We start from the raw sequence: 16,905 nt of genomic DNA, 5'->3' as shown, positions 1-16,905 counted from the left end.
CCTATTTGGAAGCTAGTACTGAAAGAAAAGGGAGGGCGTGTTTCATTAGGCTTTTACAGTTTGATTTATCTTCTTGGCTTTTAAAAAACTATTTAGTATTTATTATACACTATTATTTAGATAAAAATCCCTCTGTCCAAGGGATTTTTAAGGCAATAATACTGGAGTGGGCTGCCATTTCCTTCTCCAGGGGATCTTCCTGACCCATGGATCAAACCCAGGCCTCCTATATTGCAGGCAGTCTCCTGCATTGCAAGTGGATTCTTTACCAACTGAGCCAACTGTTATTTAGATAGGAATTAACAACCAAAATATTAAGTACTGAACAATTTAATTAACCACTACAAAAATACAGCACTAATGTACAGTGAAGAAACAACCTTTTCCAAAGAGAGATCTGGCCTTTGTCCTCAGCTACTGAAGGAGGTGATCTCTAGGCCTCCAGAATGCCCTACCTGATAGGGCTGTCTTTGTCTGGCCTGGGGACTTTGGTCAATGGACAATATGATTTATGATGGAGGCTTTGGACCACATCACATCAGTTCTGATTTCAGAGGAATGGAGATTAAGGGTATTAGCCTGACCTCTGCGAAAGGACAGAGACTGGATAACTCACACAAGAAGTACGTTACTGAGTCCCAGTAAAAAGTTTGGACCCAAAGGCTCAGGGCAGCTTCACTGGCTGGAAATGCTCTGAGTGTAAGTGCCACACGCAGTGACCAGGAAGTGGCAATGTCATTCTTGACTCCACAGGGAGAGGAGGACTAGAAGAACCTCTCCATTCAGACTCCTTCTGACTTTGGAGTTCTTTGGATTGGTTTTCATTTGTATCCATTCCCTGTAGTAAGCCATAACATATAAGTATTAAAGCTTGCAATGAGTTTTGTTGAGCCCATCTAACATATAAGTATTAAAGCTTGTGATGAGTTCTGTTGAGTCCATCTAACAAATTATTGCAACTCAGGGTGACTTTAAGAATCTCCCAGAACTTCCCTGGTGGTCTAGTGGTTAAGAATCTGCCTTGCAATTAAAAAAAAAAAAAAAAGAATCTGCCTTGCAATACAGGGGACGTGAGTTTGATCCCTGGTCAGGGAAGTAAGATCCCACATGCTGAGAAGCAACTAAGCCTGCATGCCGCAGCTGGAGAGTCTGTGTGCCGCTGTAGCAAAAAGATCCCGTGTATGCAACTAAGACCTGACACAGCCAAGTAAATATATAAATATTTTTAAAATAAAATAAAATGAGGAATAATCTTAGAGATATTAAAAAAAAAAAGAATCTCCCAAGCTTGCAACTGCTGTCGGAAGTGCAGGCACTTTGGGGATCACTGTGCCCTCCTCTGAGCTGTGCCTTGGCTAACTCTGAGCAAATAAGGAAGAACAAGAGAAGAGAAAACAAAGGAAAAGGGTGAGGACGGTGTCATATTTCTAGAGCATCTACTAGAATCTTTATTGGGTGCATGATACACATTCATTTAACCCTGACAACCCTAGTATTAAAGATAGTCTTTCTACTTCAAATATAAGGAAATTATATATAAAAGTCAACTTAGTGGAACGATGCCACGGAGCAAGTACTCAGTATGTCCAGGATACAACTCCAGTCTTTGGGATTCCCAGGCCTGTGCACTTTTCCTTGTAATACAGCATACCACAATGCTTCCTGTAACAATTCATACAGGGCTTAGGATCTTAATTTTGACATCACTATATGCTTAAATGATCTGTCTGTGATAGTCCAATACCTAGAATCCAGGACCAGATTTATGTAGTATGTTCTTTGTAGAACTATCATAGTTCCCACCCAAGTTATTTTTGATGAAGGAAAATAAAAGTCACCTCATAGCAATTCAAAGTAAAGTGATATCAAAAGAATACATAGTGAATCCAAAGTTGTAAATTAATCGAATACTAAATTTGAGTACCTACCTAGTCAATGTAATTAAGGGCCTTATCTCCTCCAGATTTCCTTATCGTGGGAAAAAAGTTAAACAACTGCAAAAGAAACAGCAAAAACTATACACTTTCAAGTTTAGTTTACACAAATCAAAGGAAGCATCAAAAGGGAGTATATGCACATTCAGAAAAATGTCTGTCATAACAGTACTACTAATTCCTCATATGTTACAGCTGTTGCTTTTCTTTGTGGAAACTAAACAAACTGTTACATTAAAAATTACATGTAGAATTCAAAAGATGAACAAAAAAGTCAAAAAATCAGCTATTAGGAAAAATATTTAAGAGGAAGACATATTACTATACTGAATTCCCAAACAGGAGGAGAAAAGAGTTTCAGGATAAGTAAAAGTTTTTGAAAGTGATCAATTTTGCTGCATGTGTACATGCAATGCACTCCCAGTGTTGTTTTATTTTAAACTTTAGGAAGCAAAATTATTTTAAGTCTTTTTTAATTAAAAATAATGTTAAATAAAGGCAAAGACTCCAATAAGGCTAAACAGATGCTATCTCTAATATAAAACCAAATTTCTAATATACAAATATTTAACTACCTAACCTCCTAAATGGGTACAAAGCTGAAAAGGAATTTCCTTTCTATAGTACAGTACTCAGGAGACTCCAACCACAAGCACCAACATCAGCCTCTGTGCAAAAGGTCACACTGGGCTTCCTCTGGGGGAATGTTGGCTCCAAAAAGGACTCAAGACAGAATTTCCCAGGGAAGGTGCTCTCACAGGTATCATAGGCAGTGGGGCCTCAGAGAGTCCTGTAGCTCTCTTACATGACAAAAAACTCCATCTCTTTCTGTGGTCACCAGCACCACTCCAAAGAATACTGACAGGTTGTTTGCTAATTCTAGTAGAGAAACAAAGCTATGACATATATCTTTTTCCAAAGAACAGGTCACATCTGAGAAGGGCATGCCATTCAACTTCAAAAGAGACACACATAGAACAAGAGGAAGAAAGCAGACTCCCAGCTAACCACTGAGGTTCATCAAATTAATCTTGGCAACCAGTGCCTAGACAGACAGTCCTTACATGCAGTACAATATAAAAACTCCATATGATGGCAAAAACACTTAAATGACTATTCCCTCAAAGAATATTAAACAAGCCATACAGTAGTGCATACCAGCCCTGTATTCCATGCACACTGTGAATATGGCAGTTAAGAGACAAACTATGGGTTAAAATATTAATAAATTGTTTTAAAGATGCTGGACATGTAAATGACAAACACAAAATTGTTAAATAATCATTAAGAATTGATCAGCCAAAGAAAGTTTCTCTGATGCTGAGCCCAGCTCATCTAGGGTTAAGGTGTACCTTAAATGTGGCAAATAATTTGTGAGTTGAAATATTCTAAAAGAGCAAGCTGTTGGCTCACCTGGTTAGGGCCACATTCTTTGGAAAGCAAGTGCCATTTTATTTCTTAAAATTAATTAATTTTAGTTATTTATTTTTGGCTGCACTGTGTCTTCGTTGCTGCGTGCAGGCTTTCTCTATTTGTAGCGAGCAGGGGCTACTCTTTGTTGTGGTACTTAAGTTTCTCATTGCGGTGGCTTCTCCTGTTCTGGAGCACAGGCTCTAGATGCATGGGCTTAGTAGTTGTGGTGCATGGGCTTAGCTGCTCCATAGACATGGGATCTTCCTGGACCAGTGATCAAATCCATGTCCCCTGCACTGGCAGGCAGATTCTTAACCACTGGGCCAACAGAATGTCCTAGTATCATTTTATACCCTTTCCCAAATCTATGTATCTTAGAATGACCTGATTTTGTAAGATGCACATATTTACCATTGTACACTGAGATCCAAGTCCTTCTATTTGGCTCAAGTAAACAACGAATGAAGGAACAGAGAAAGCAGTATGTTCAGTTCAGTCGCTCAATCATGTCCAATTCTTTGTGACCCCATAAACCGCAGCACACCAGGCCTCCCTGTCCATCACCAACTCCAGGAGTTTACTCAAACTCATGCCCATTGAGTCGGTGATGCCATCCAACCATCTCATCCTCTGTGGTCCCCTTCTCCTCCTGCCTTCAATCTTCCCCAGCATCAGGGTCTTTTCCAATAAGTCAATTCTTTGCATCAGGTGGCCAAAGTATTGGAGTCTCAGCTTCAGCATCAGTCCTTCCAATGAATATTCAGGACTGATTTCCTTTAGGATGGACTGGTTGGATCTCCTTGCAGTCCTAGGGATTCTCAAGAGTCTTCTTCAACACCACAGTTCAAAAGCATCAATTCTTCGGCACTCAGCTTTCTTTACAGTCCAACTTTCACATCCATACATGACTACTGGAAAAATCATAGCTTTGACTAGACGGAACTTTGTTGGCAAAGTAATGTCTCTGCTTTGTAATATGCTGTCTAGGTTGGTCATAACTTTCCTTCCAAGGAGCAAGAGTTTTTTAATTTCATGGCTGCAGTCACCATCTTCAGTGATTTTGAAGCCCCCAAAAATAAAGTCTGTCACTGTTTCCACTGTTTCGCCATCAATTTGCCATGAAGTGATGGGACCAGATGCCATGATCTTAGTTTTCTGAATGTTGAGTTTTAAGCCAGCATTTTCACTCTCCTCTTTCATTTTCATCAAGAGGCTCTTTAGTTCTTCTTTACTTTCTGCCATACTGGTGGTGTCATCTGCATATCTGAGGTTATTGATATTTCTCCCAGCAATCTTGATTGCTATATTGTCTTGACAGCAGTATGTTAAGTGTTCTCAAATCAAAGTCCACTATTATGAGACATAGTTCCCATTTCAAAACAATCAGAATTCTGGTCTTGTCGTGATGGAGCAGCTAGTGTTAGAATACCCTTCTGCTATAAACCATCTACAGAAACTGGGTCAAATATGGAGAAACAGAGAGAATACTATTTGTAAGCATTAGATGACAACCAACACAACACTATTATCCTAGATAGAAGAGATCCAGATTAATCAAATCCTACATTCACACTAGCTTTCTCCTTAATGGCATTTTCCAAATTATGATATAGAGAAACAGAGCCTAAGCAGAGTAGCTGTCTTGCTGGGATGAAAAAAGTTTGGGACTGCTAAGATAGCTAGATTGGGGTGGGGGCAGGTTATTAGAGGAAAGAGTGGGGGAAAAAAGCTATAGAAATCTATATAAAAATCCCCTCCAGGTCCTCATCTGCCTCCTAGACTGCACACATGCAGGGTGAGGCTCCTAGAGGCCTAAGAGAGAACAGCTGTTAGGAGGTTGTTAGCTAAATGAAAATTTAAAAGGTTGCACACTTCCAAAGAAATGGAGCTCAGCCTTCATCAGAGAAGAAGAACCTTGATGAACAGCCCAGCATCGAGCTGAGACTCTAGACAACCCACGCCCAAATTCTGAAAGAAAACAAAGTTAAAACAGATCTGTCTTACTTACCAACAGCTAAAACTAAGTTTCCACAGGATCAAAGTAGTCCACTACCAATTTAACTGGCTGTCAAAATAAAATTCAATACTATTTAGAGGAAGATAACACTCCAGAGCTTCTACACTAGGGCTGAATAGGGGTCAGCAAACCTTTCTCATAAGAGGCCAGCAGGTAGATATGTTCAGGCTTTGAGGGCCATAAATAATCTCTGTTGCTCATTCTCTTTAAAAATGTAAAACCCATTCTTAGCTTCATGGGCCACATAATAATTGTCCCTAGACTGGATTTAGCCCAGTGGTCAATCTGCTATCTGGTGCTCCACATTATGGTTTCCCAGGTGGCACAGTGGTAAAGAATCTGCCTGCCAATGCAGGAGATGCAAGAGATGGAGTTCAATCCCTGGGCTGGGAAGATCTCCTGGAGTAGGAAATGGCAACCCACACCAGTACTCTTGCCTGGAAAATTCCATGGACAGAGGAGCCTGGAGGGCTACAATGTATGTGGCTGCAAAGAGTTGGACACAGCTGAGCACACGCGCGTGCACACACAAACACACTCTACATTACCCTCACAATATCAATCATATAGATGAAGCAGGGAAAGTGACTAATAATCAAGAGACAAAGCAGTCAACAAAAATACACAGACTTATGAGGGATCTATATGTTGGTCTCAGTCAGTAAGGGCTTCAAAAAAATTATGATTAACATATGGACAACAGAGGCAGAATAGACAAAATATATTAAAATATGAAATACCTCAAAAGAGAGTTATAATCTATAAAAATGATCATGTAGACATTCTCAAACTGCAGAATACAGTATGTGAAACAGGAATTGGTTGGATGGTTTTAACAGCAGAATAACCACAGCAAAAAATGAAATCAGCATATTCAAGAACAAGTTAGTAGCTATTCAAAACACAGAAAGAAATTATTAAACAACAAAACAGAACATATGTCAGATGTGGGATGTAGTCAAACAGTCTAACAGATGTAACTAGAGTCAAGAAGGAGAGAAGTAAAAATGGGCCAGAAGCAATATTTAAATCTGTAAAGAATAAGAAATTTTCAAATTTTATAAGGTTATCAACCTATGGATTCAAGAAACTCAGTGAATACCAAGCAAGGCAAATGCACAAACACAAAACCATATCTATGTATATTATAGACAAGAGACTAGAATCAAAAATAAAGTGAGAGAACTCAAAAACAGAGGAAGAAAGGACTTATGTCTCATCCTGCTTGAAAACAATAATAAAAAATTACTTCTCGAGGGAAACTATGAAAGCCAATGAAATGATACCTTTAAACTACAAAGAAAAAAGCCTATCAATGTAGAATTCTATACCCAGAAAAACTATCCTCCAAAATAAGGAGTAACTAAATGCATTTTCAGACAAACAAAAAGTTGAAAGACTGTTATTAATAGACTCTATTTCAAAAAATAATAAAAGATTCTTTAGGAAGGGAAAGATTCTAAATAAAAGCACGGATATATAAGAAGTGAATAGATGCAAATAGTGTAAATATAAACACTATATTTATATAGTGTTTATATTTATTAACAGAATATTGACAGTTTAAAGTGATGTCTTATAGGGCTGGCTTCTTATGAGAAAGGTTTGCTGACCCCTATTTAACCCTAGTGTAGAAGCTCTGGAGTATTATCTTCCTCTAAATAGTATTGGATTTTATTCTGACAGCCAGTTAAATTGGTAGTGGACCACTTTGATCCAATGCTCAGTCCTGCCTCTCTCTTTGCAATCCCATGGACTATAGCCTACCAGGTTCCTCTGTCCACAGAATTCTTCAGGCAAGAATACTGGAGTGGGTTGCCATTTCCTTCTTCAGGGGATCTTCCTGACCCAGGGTTCAAACCCAGGTCTCCTGCCTTGCAGGCAGATTCTTTACTGTCTGAGCCAACGGGGAAGCCCGAAAACACGAGGAGGAAGCCCCAAAACATATGAAGAGAATGGTAAACATAAGAATGATAGCAAAAAAAAAAAAAACAGGACACAAGTAAATAGATTCAAAATGCTTTAAGTTTTTCCACTTGGGGTAAACATGGTGTAAGTACAGTTGACCCTTGAACAACCTGGGGATTAGGAGTACAGATACTCTGCATAGTAGAGAATTTGTGTGTAACAGTCTCCATATCCGTGATTCCATATCCATGGAATTCCATATCCATATCCATATCCATGATTGCAGTGTTAACCAAATGTGAATTGTGTAGTACTGCAGTATGCATTCATTAAAAATATCCATGTACAAGTGGAACCACACATTTCAAACATGTTATGTTAAAGAGTCAACTGTATAAATAAAGGTAGGCTTTTGTAAGTTGACAAACTTTGCAATTTCTAAGGGAATAACTGAAAGCATAACATTAAAAGGTTAACCAAAAATTAACCTAGCAAAGATAAAATGGAGTAAGAAATACTTAACACAAGAATCTTTCTTGCTGAGGGAAGTATTTGGTATCTAATCTCTGCATGGTAGTTCCACAGATACATACAGAGATAAGCATTCATTGAGTTGTAAAGATCTGTGCACCACACTGTATAACATGTATTATACATATTATAATAAATAAACAAGAAAATTATACATTATTTCTAAAGTAGAGGGCACTAAGTTACAGAATCTTTCTAAATAGAATCCATCATATTCACCAAAAATTTAATGGCCTACAGCTGTTTTCTGAAACTTTTTCCCATCATGTATCAGATCAGATCAGATCAGTCACTCAGTTGTGTCCGACTCTTTGCGACCCCATGAATCGAAGCACGCCAGGCCTCCCTGTCTATCACCAACTCCCGGAGTTCACTGAGACTCACGTCCATCGAGTCAGTGATGCCATCCAGCCATCTCATCCTCTGTCATCCCCTTCTCCTCCTGCCCTCCATCCCTCCCAGCATCAGAGTCTTTTCCAATGAGTCAACTCTTCACATGAGGTGGTCCAAGTACTGGAGTTTCAGCTTTAGCATCATTCCTTCCAAAGAAATCCCAGAGCTGATCTCCCTTAGAAAGGGACTCTCAAGAGTCTTCTCCAACACCACAGTTCAAAAGCATCAATTCTTCGGCACTCAGCCTTCTTTATGATCCAACTCTCACATCCATACATGACCACAGGAAAAACCATACATAGCCTTAACTAGACGAACCTTTGCTGGCAAAGTAATGTCTCTGCTTTTCAATATGCTCTCTAGGTTGGACATAACTTTCCTTCCAAGGAGTAAGCGTCTTTTAATTTCATGGCTGCAGTCACCATCTGTAGTCATTTTGGAGCCTGACACTGTTTCCACTGTTTCCCCATCTATTTCCCATGAAGTGATGGGACCAGATGCCATGATCTTAGTTTTCTGAATGTTGAGCTTTAAGCCAACTTTTTCACTCTCCTCTTTCACTTTCATCAAGAGGCTTTTGAGTTCCTCTTCACTTTCTGCCATAAGGGTGGTGTCATCTGCATATCTGAGGTTACTGATATTTCTCCCGGCAACCTTGATTCCAGCTTGTGTTTCTTCCAGTCCAGTGTTTCTCATGATGTACTCTGCATAGAAGTTAAATAAACAGGGTGACAATATACAGCCTTGACGTGCTCCTTTTCCTATTTGGAAGCAGTCTGTTGTTCCAAGTCCAGTTCTAACTGTTGCTTCCTGACCTGCATACAAATTTCTCAAGAGGCAGATCAGGTGGTCTGGTATTCCCATCTCTTTCAGAATTTTCCACAGTTTATTGTGATCCACACAGTCAAAGGCTTTGGCATAGTCAATCAAGCAGAAATAGATGTTTTTCTGGAACTCTCTTGCTTTCTCCATGATCCAGCAGATGTTGGCAATTTGATCTCTGGTTCCTCTGCCTTTTCTAAAACCAGCTTTAACATCTGGAAGTTCACGGTTCACATATTGCTGAAGCCTGGCTTGGAGAATTTTGAGCATTACTTTACTAGTGTGTGAGATGAGTGCAATTGTGCAGTAGTTTGAGCATTCTTTGGCATTGCCTTTCTTTGGGATTGGAATGAAAACTGACCTTTTCCAGTCCTGTGGCCATTGCTGAGTTTCCCAAATTTGCTGGCATATTGAGTGCAGCACTTTCACAGCATCATCTTTCAGGAGCAACTTGTATATAATCATAGAACTAGTAAATCATCAAAATAAAAACTTTTAAATTCATCACTGCATAACTGCCGAGGAAATCTTTAAAACAGACGTAACTGTCTTGAGACTTCCCTAATGGACCAGTGATTAAGAATCTGCCTTTCAATGCAGGGTACTCATGTTTGGTCCCTGGTTGGCGAACTAAGATCCTATATGCCATGGAGCAAACCCATGCATCACAACCACTGAGTCTGCATGCCACAAATACAGAGAAGCCCATTTACTGCAACTAAGACCTGACACAAATTAAAAGAACACATTTTTAAAATAGTATCTATAATTTATTTTTAAAAAAGAAGTAAATGTCTTTATCAGTAAAGACTTATACATGACAAATGTGATACAAGACCTAAGAACTATACATTCCTGATAAAAATAAAAAACAATCAAAGAATAAACCAAGAAATATGGTGACTTTATGCACAACTACAAATCTAATTGATACTTTTCTAGTGCCTAATATTATATAGCTTAGAGAAAAAACATTCAAATTAAAGAAAAGATTTAATGATCTATCACATACTACAATGTTGGAAATTTCAAACACTATGACAATTTTCAAACACTATGACATGTAACAACAGACTGGTTCCAAATAGGAAAAGGAGTATATCAAGGCTGCATATTGTCACCCTGCTTATTTAACTTATATGCAGAGTACATCATGAGAAACGCTAGGCTGGATGAAGCACAAGCTGGAATCCAGACTGTTGGGAGAAATATCGATAATCTCAGATATGCAGATGACACCACCTTTATGGCAGAAAGTAAAGAATAAATAAAGAACCTCGTGATGAAAATGAAAGAGGAGAGTGAAAAAGTTGGTTTAAAGCTCAACATTCAGAAAACTAAGATCAGGGCATCCGGTCCCTTCACTTCATGGCAAATAAATGGGGAAACAGTGGGAATAGTGGCTAACTTTATTTTTTTGGGCTCCAAAATCACTACAGATGGTGACTGCAGCCATGAAATTAAAAGATGCTTACTCCTTGGAAGGAAAGTTATGACCAACCTAGATAGCATATTAAAAAGCAGAGACATTACTTTGTCAACAAAGGTCCATGTAGTCAAGGCTATGGTTTTTCCAGTAGTCATGTATGGATGTGAGAGTTGAACTATAAAGAAAGCTGAGTGCTGAAGAATTGATGCTTTTGAACTGTGGTGCTGGAGAAGGCTCTTGACAGTCCCTTGGACTGCAAGGAGATCCAACCAGTCCATCCGAAGGGAAACTGGTCCTGGGTGTTCATTGGAAGGACTGATGTTGAAGCTGAAATTCCAGTATTTTGGCCACCTGATACGAAGAGCTGACTCATTCAAAAAGACCCTGATGTTGGGAAAGATTGAAGGCAGGAGGAGAAGGGGATAAAAGAGGATGAGATGGTTGGATGGCATCACTGACTCAATGGACATGAGTTTGGGTAAGCTCCGGGAGTTGGTGATGGACAGGGAGGCCTGGAGTGCTGTGGTTCATGGGGTCGCAAAGAGTCGGACACAAGTGAACAACTGAACTGATACTGAACTGATATTGATGACTGCAAGGAGATCCAACTAGTCCACCGTAAAAGAAATCAGTCCTGAATATTCATTGGAAGGACTGATGCTGAACCTGAAACTCCAATACTTTGGCCACCTGATGCAAAGAACTGACTCATTGGAAAAGACCCTGATGCCGGGAAAGATAGAAGGCGGGGAGAAGGGGACAACAGAGGGTGAGATGGGTGGATGACATCACCAACTCTATGGACATGAGTTTGAGTAAGCTCTGGGAGTTGGTGATGGACAATGAAGCCTAGCTTGCTGCAGTCCATGGGGTTGCTAAAGTCGGACACGACTGAGCGACTTCAGTTGCACTTTTCACTTTCATGCATTGGAGAAGGAAATGGTAACCCCCTCCAGTGTTCTTGCCTAGAGAATCCCAGGGAAGGCGGAGCCTGGTGGGCTGCCATCTATGGGGTCACACAGAGTCGCACATGACTGAAGCGACTTAGCAGCAGCAGCAGCAGAGCATCTTTTCATGTGCTTATTAGTCATCTGTATATCTTCTTTGGGAAAATGTCTGTTCAAGTCTTTTGCCCATTTGTTTATTGGAATGTTTGTTTTTATGATATTGAGTTATAAGAGCTGTTTGTATATTTTACATATTAACCCCTTTTCAGTCATATCATGCCGAGGTCCAGCCCTGGCTGATCCAGGGTATTCGAAGGAGAGACGGCATAGGCGAGGATCAGGATACAATAGCTTCAATTAGATATTAATTAAAGATATAAAGAGTAATAGAATGAGGATAGCTCAGTAGGAAAATTCAGTGGAGAAAAGAGGCTGAGTGGCTTGGTTTACAGGGAGACCAATAAAACTTCAAGACAAGAAGTTTGCACCACTTACGTAGGCCACAGGCGTCCTTCCGTTCTCCAGAAGGAGAGGAGACACTGAGGCCTCCCCGGTCGGATCTTAGAAGCCCAGGCATAATTAGTAAGCATGGTGGGTTCCACGCTCCAGATGGAGACTCAGCCAGAGTGAAAGAGAGAGAAACATGGGGAGACCAGTATTTCGAGAAACTGATCCCAATTCTTTATTTTCCATGGTCTACTTTTATACACTGAGATGTTATGCAAAAGTCACGCGGGGTCAGCAGTCCTGACTTTTATCAAAGTCAGGTGCTTCATACAAATGTATACAGAGGTCTTAGGGGTGTTACATCATCTTCTGGCCAGGGGGGCCTGCTGACAATTTATGACCCTCTCCTTGTGACAGCAGTCAGTCAACCAGGACACTTATTTCTCCAGGGCTGATTATTCTCAAAACAGACGCCACCCAAATAAAGTTACATTCCTACAGGGTGAGGGTGTAGTGGGTTTTAGTTAAGGAAAGAATTTACTTAGCCTAAGGTCTAACGTGATTAATATCAAAGGTTAATACTTATTCCTTCTATATATTCATTAATGTGTGTAAGGGCAGGGGATGTGGAGACTTAGCAACAAACATTGACTCAACAAATGAAAAACCCTTCACCAATTCAATTTCTAATCAGCCCACTATACTTATAGTTTTCTAACTTTTCTAAGGAACCTATTTTTAGAAGGTTTAAAGCATCTTGTGCCTCTCACGGTTGGGAGGCTGTGAGCGATCACATGTGGCCGGACAAGCCTGTCAGGCAGGCCAGAGAACCTTCAGAGGAGTTTGTAAGTTAAAACACTCTTATCACGCCCAGGAATTATTATTAACTGGAGCTCTAAGTTAACTCCTTCTCCAAAAGAGGTGGTGGGGGACAGCCCCCCGTAAAGTCAGAGGTGTAGGTGAGCACAAAGTAGTAAAGTAGGCAGGCTCTGGTCATGGGGGTAGATGCTCGAGGAGTTCCAGGGGGAACTCAGCCAAGTGCCTATCAACAGATGAATGAATAAAGAAGATGTGGTATATATACATAATGGAATATTACTCAGCCATAAAAAAGACTGCATTATTGCCATTTACCATATTACCTAGGATGTACCTAGGTATTATCATACCAAGTAAGCAGAAAGAAAAATGCTATACATCACTCTTCTGTGGAATCTGAAAAATAATACAAATGAATATATATGCAAACAGAAACAGACTCACAGGTACAGAAAACAGACATGGTTACCAAACGGAAAGACAAATTAGGGGTATGGAATTAACAAACTACTATACATAGAATAGATAAGCCACAAGAACTTACAGTACAGCATAGGGAATTATACCCAGTATCTTATAATAAACTATAGTAGAATATAATCAACAACAACAAAAATGAATCACTACGCTGTATACCAGAAACAACATAATTTTATAAATTAATTGTATCAATACTTCAATTAAAAAATTATCAGTTATTCTTTATTGAGTACATCAGAGATACATAACAAAGAGAACAAAAAGGAAACTGAGGGAATAATGCTATGTGGACAAAAATGAAAAGAAACAAACATAAATCCTCACTGCATAACTCTTGTTTTGTCTTTAAGTACTGCTACCTATGAAGTGCCTCAGAACTGTGCATTGAATCATGTGTGCTAAATAAATGATCATACATTTTGAGTATTGTTTCAGTTTTTCCAAATATAACTATATATGTCAATTTTACATACATTCACATATAAAATAAATATATAAAACCCAGAAAAACAATTTAAATGATATAAAAGGTAGGTAGACAGTAAAAATTAAATCTCCCTCTTATCTCTGACCTCTGATATGTAAGCCATCTTTCAAGTAGCAAGGGAGACAATTGTGGGAGAACATTCTTAAGAACATATGAAGGCGAACACAGGTTGTGTGAAGAGAATGTGTTAGATGGAAGCCTCCCACCAGAGGACACACTGGCAGATTATACTTTCCCCAGAGTCTACAGCAGTTGTCTGACCCCACATGATCTTTTAGAACCTTGCTACTTTCCATCAACAGACAGTCTATTCCCCTTTCCTTGATCCCACGTATGACTTTGTGATAGTCTTGACAAATGGAATATGGTGGAGCTGACATTACGTGCCTTTCAAAGCCAGATGAGAAAAGGTAATGTGGCCACATCCTGGTGCTGCTTTTTTTTCCATAAGAGGTCACATACAGGTGACCATCTAAGGTCTCAGGTAACTGTCATACGAGTGAGCTAGACTTCAAAGAATTTTAGCCTCCAGACTTTGAGTCTTCCAGCTGAGGTCCAACATATGCAGCAGCGGGTATAAATCATCTCTGTTGGACCCTTGACTCACAGAATCCCTGAGGATAATAAACACGCCATGAAGTTTTGGGGTAATTTCTTGCACAGCCCTAATAATTGCAACAGGCTGGTTCTATAAAACCCTTCCTTGTCACACAGGCTACTGCTAAACAGCTCTAACCAAAGTGAAAATAAAAACAAAAATTAGGGGAAAATGATCATAGACTGAAATCAGTCCATGTATAATACGAATTCAGTTCAGTTCAGTCACTCAGCCATATTTCAACTCTTTGCGACCCCATGGACTGCTTCTGAAGCTTGTTTAAACTCATGTCCATCAAGTTGGTGATGCAACCGACTCATCATCAACCATGTCATCCTCTATCATCCCCTTCTCATCCTGCCTTCAGTCTTTCCCAGCATCAGGGTCTTTTCTAAAGAGTCAGGGCTTTGCATCAGATGGCCAACGTATTGGAGCTTCAGCATCAGTCCTTCCAAAGAGTATTCAGGACTAATTTCCTTTAGGATTGACTGGTTGGATCTCCTTGCAGTCCAAGGGACTCTCAAGAGTCTTCTCCAACACCACAGTTCAAAAGCATCAATTCTAAGGTGCTCAGCTTTTTTATGGTCCAACTCTCACATCCGTACATGACTACTGGAAAAACCATGGCTTGGTCGGTAAAGTTGTCTCTGCTTTTATAGTACAGATACTATGTATTTTAAAGTTTCTAGTAGAAACATGTTTTTGGTAAACTGATGATAATTTAGGCCATGACAGAGACAGATCTATAGGCCGACTACAGTAAAATGAACGGCCATGAAAACAGAACTTGAAACTGAAGTAACAGTAATGAGCTTATGTCACTCCTATGTCCACACAGAGAACTAATAAAGTTCTATCAACTCCTTTAACACAACATTTTCTCTCAGAAAAATATAAAGGAAAAACTTTGATGAGATGAATATCAGATGGAAAAAAAAGCAGGCTTTGGCAACAATGAATATTTTACCTATGATACAAAAATCTTTAGGGAGAGTAATGGCTCCAACAACTAAGGTGTTACAAATCACTCATTGGTAATCTCCAAATGAAACTGAGTGGTTCTCCTTCCCAGTGAAGAGATGCTGGAGAATCTAGGAACTGTCCACAATGGGGATTTCTGAGACTTACAGGTACTTAATGGACATGAAAGAACAACTAGTAAAGTTTAAGCTCCTCTACTAGTATGCAGGCTACCATGAACCACTGCACAGACTGTAAGCTGCATAAATAGGGAACTGTTCACATAGATTAAAATATGCAGCATCAATAACAGAAGTACAAAGCAACTCTGACTCTGAATGATTCCAGACCTGACACCAAGAGGAATAAATATATTACATATCCAACAGTCAGTTTCTCATATTGTTTCCCATAAGTTTGCTGGTATCCTAAAGTAATGATAGAGAAAGTTCCTAGTAATATACTCAACTCTATTAGAAATGATATTTAACTATACAAAACATATTAAAAAGATATAAATATAAACATATATAAAATAAATATAGTAAACATATATCTTCCTGAAAGAATAAGTAGATAGCATGCTGATTACTACACTGAAAAATATAGAACTATTATCAACTAAAGTACACAACAAGAAAATTATGTCAGATAGGAAATGTAACATAGGCATAGTATGTGGTGAGAACAATTAATGATTCATTCTCTTAGCAACTTTCAACCACGTAACACAGTACTGTTGCCATTAGACCCCATGTTGTACATTAGCTCCCCAAAACTTACTTATCTGATAACTGAAAGCTTAACCCAATCTCCCCATCTTGCCCATTTCTTGGCCCTGCCAAAACTATTCTACTCTCTGAGTTCAGGTTTTTTTCACATTCCACATATAAGTGAAATCACACCATATTTGCCTTTCTCTGTCTGACTGATTTCACTTAGTGTGACATCTATCCATGCTGTTACAAAAGGGAGGAATTCTGAAGATTAATATTCTATATTATGTAAAGATTTAAAAGTCTAGAAATACCTGGCTAACACAGCAGGAAGCAGACCAAAGTGTTATCCTGGAGATGTGGAAATGAGGAATTCCAGTTTCAATATGGACTATGTACTAGGTACTACTGTTTTCATAATGTTAAATTTGGGGATGTGATAATGGCATAGCAGTCATCTATGAGATTCTTAGGCTGCCTTTCTTGGTGGCTCAGATGGTAAAGGATCTGCCTGCCATGTAGGAGACCCGGGTTCCATCCCTGGGTCAGGAAGATCCCCTGAAGAAGGGAGTGGCAACCCACTCCAATGTTCTGCCTGGAGAATTCCACGGACAGAGGAGCCTGGTGAGCCTGATGGGCTGTATGTAGTCCATGGGGTCACAGAGTAGGACTCGAATGAATGACAGACACAATAGGCTCTTGAAACACAGGTAAAGTGTATCACCTACTTTCAGAAAGCTAGGAAAATACAGACAGAAAAAGAAAGATAAAAGAAACAAGCAAAATGTTAACAACAGGTCAATCCAGGAAAAGGGTAGGTGGGTATTCATAATATTATTCTTTCACCTTTCTGTAGGTTTGAAATCATTTTAAATTAAAAAAAAAAAAGAGGAATGCCACTGTTCATACTTTCAAACACATTTACAAAAACCTCAGTGGTAAAGAATCTGCGTCCAATGCAAGAGACACAGGAGACGCAGGTTCAATCCATGGGTCGGGAAAAT

The 16,905-nt window shown here is 39.3% G+C and overlaps 1 protein-coding gene across 6 annotated transcripts in view; it reads right to left on the bottom strand.

The window, feature by feature from the left end:
* PTPN4 (protein tyrosine phosphatase non-receptor type 4) overlaps positions 1-16,905 on the bottom strand; it is a 190,545-nt gene that overhangs the window by 141,956 nt on the left and 31,684 nt on the right. The gene's annotated exons all lie outside the window — the stretch shown is intronic.

This window comes from Bos taurus, chromosome 2 (genome assembly GCF_002263795.3).
Source record: "Bos taurus isolate L1 Dominette 01449 registration number 42190680 breed Hereford chromosome 2, ARS-UCD2.0, whole genome shotgun sequence".
NCBI lineage: Eukaryota > Metazoa > Chordata > Mammalia > Artiodactyla > Bovidae > Bos > Bos taurus.
The sequence above is the reverse complement of the archived record's forward strand: the minus strand, read 5'-3'. Positions and strand labels throughout refer to the sequence as shown.